The 2,500-nt window shown below is 39.5% G+C and overlaps 1 protein-coding gene across 1 annotated transcript in view; it reads left to right on the top strand.

The window, feature by feature from the left end:
* Positions 1-2,500, top strand: part of LOC135098353 (ankyrin repeat domain-containing protein 23-like) — an 8,061-nt gene that overhangs the window by 2,732 nt on the left and 2,829 nt on the right. The window lies entirely within an intron of this gene.

Raw genomic sequence — 2,500 nt, forward strand, 5'->3', positions numbered from 1 at the left:
TTGGAATGTAGAAATCTTGTTAATCTGCCACTAGAACCATAAAAACAGCCTTGAAAACTCTTGCCACTTCAACTAGAACAGTGTTTCTCAACCTGTGCGCCGCGGGGATCACATAGGTGCGCCGCGAGTACTCGGACACGTCCTGTACCCGTCCATCAGAGCTGCAGTCAGCTGGCATTCCTGAGTTGCCATATCACTTGTCTTATTTTACTTATTTACACGTTCATGTGAAAAATTTTAGATGTGTGTACAAACTGAGCATATGCATACCAGTTGGTTGTATACAAGATGGAATATATGATGTGATTTGCGTGAACCTTTAGTAACAATTAATATGGCAACATATAACGAGAACATTGGGTAGGCAGCTCCAGGGCCAGGACCAAGGGGTCTCAGTGCTACAGTTGACTCCCCGTAACGCGTAGTGCCGTACTGCATTCGTTGCTCAACGAGGCTTAAAAATGGAGAAATACCTCATAAAAAAGCGTAAATGTGCTGAAGAAAAAGAAGTTGCAGAGGACATTATTAAGTCAAAGCGTACATGTGTCGAAGGCACTGATGGTGACGTAACAGTAAAACCTGGTGAAAGTGAGACGTCTCGTCCTGGCCATATCGTGGAAAGTGAAGAAAATGAAGTGAGAGTTGAAAGTGAGTACAGCTGTGCGGGTCCGAGCAGAAAAAGTGATATGACGGGCTTGAGATCAGTTAAAACAATGACAAGGTACCAGCAAAAGTAGCCGCAGCAAGTCATTTCGCATGTATAACGACAGTTACCTTGGACTTGGATTCACTTGCTGTGATAGCGAAAATGGCCCTAAACCAAAATGTGTTGTTTGTGGCTTGGAGTTATCAAATGAATCTATGACTCCACAGAAAATGAAGAGACATTTATCAACTAAGCATCGTCACCTGACACAGAAACCTATAGATTACTTTAAGAGACTCTTGAAAGAAAACAAACAACAAAGTCTTGGGTTTGAGAAAAAAGTGAAGGTAGCAGAAAAGGCACAGAAAGCAAGCTATTTAGTAGCAGAACAAACAGTAAAACAAATGAAACCCCATTCAATTGCAGAATCCTATTTTCTTCCAGCTTGCTGTTCTGTAGTGAAAACTTTGTTTGGGGATGAGGCTGAAAAAGAAGTGAAAAAAATTCTTCTCTCAAACGATACGATTGGCAGACGAATCAAGGATATGTCATCTGACATTGAGAAAAGTGTGTGTGAACTGGTGAAAGATAAAATGTTTGCCTTACAAGCGGACGAATCAACAGATATTGGAGGGAAACCTCAGTTACTTGTGTTCATCCGTTTCATTGATGATAAGAAAATAACCGAGCAATTCTTGTGCTGCAAAGAACTAAGTCAAACAACAGGACAGGAAATATTTTCTACAGTGACAGAATATTTGGTAGAAATGGACTTAACATGGAAATTATGTGTAGGAATTTGCACAGATGGTTGTCCATCAATGGTGGGGTCAGTAAAAGGTTTTGTGTCTTTAGTGAAGAAGGAAAATCCATTTCTGATTACCACACATTGTTTCTTGCACCGTGAAGCTCTTGTTGCTAAAACACTTGGACAAGATTTAAAATTTGTTCTTGATAATGTCGTGAAAATGGTGAACTTTATTAAAAGTAGACCAAAGCAGTCAAGATTATTTTCCAGTCTTTGTGAAGAAATGGGATCTGCCCACGAAGGTCTTCTCCTCCACACGGAAGTTCGGTGGTTGTCAAGAGGCAGAGTGTTATCCCGTGTGCATGAACTAAGAGAGGAAATTCTTCTTTTCTTTGCTCTTGAAGAGAAAACAGAATTCTGCGAATTACTGGCTGACGAAATTTGGAATGCAAAATTATGTTATTTGGCAGATATATTTGAGCATTTGAACAAGGTGAATGTAAGTATGCAAGGGAGAAATGAAAATATGTTAACATGCACTGATAAAATGCAGTCAATGAAAGAAAAACTCAAGGTTTGGAAAGACAGGTCAAGTGAAGGTAATATTGACATGTTTCAAAAGACTGCTGCAGCAAACAACACAGACATTGTTCCACTCATTACAGACCACCTTACAAGCCTAGAAAGGAGCATTGAAAAATACTTCCCAAATATATCTACTGAAAGTTATGATTGGCTGAGAAATCCATTCGTGCTCGATCCCTTACACAAGCCTCAACTTAGCACTCATGAAGAAGAGGAACTAATTGATATCCGAAATGACCGCACATTAAGACTGCAATATATGGAAATGTCATTAGAAAGCTTTTGGATTGAAATGGAAAAACAATACCCACATATTTCAAAAAAGGCCCAGAAAATACTCTTGCAGTTTTCGACCTCATATTTGTGTGAACTGGGATTTTCAGCACTAACAAATATAAAAACTAAGAAAAGATGTAACTTGCTCTCTGTTGAAGAGGAAATGAGAGTGTGTCTGTCAGCTGTCCCTCCCAACATAGAGAGGATATGTAAATCCAAGCAGGCACAGGTGTCTCATTGATAAG

Source organism: Scylla paramamosain, unplaced genomic scaffold (genome assembly GCF_035594125.1).
Source record: "Scylla paramamosain isolate STU-SP2022 unplaced genomic scaffold, ASM3559412v1 Contig57, whole genome shotgun sequence".
Taxonomy (NCBI): domain Eukaryota; kingdom Metazoa; phylum Arthropoda; class Malacostraca; order Decapoda; family Portunidae; genus Scylla; species Scylla paramamosain.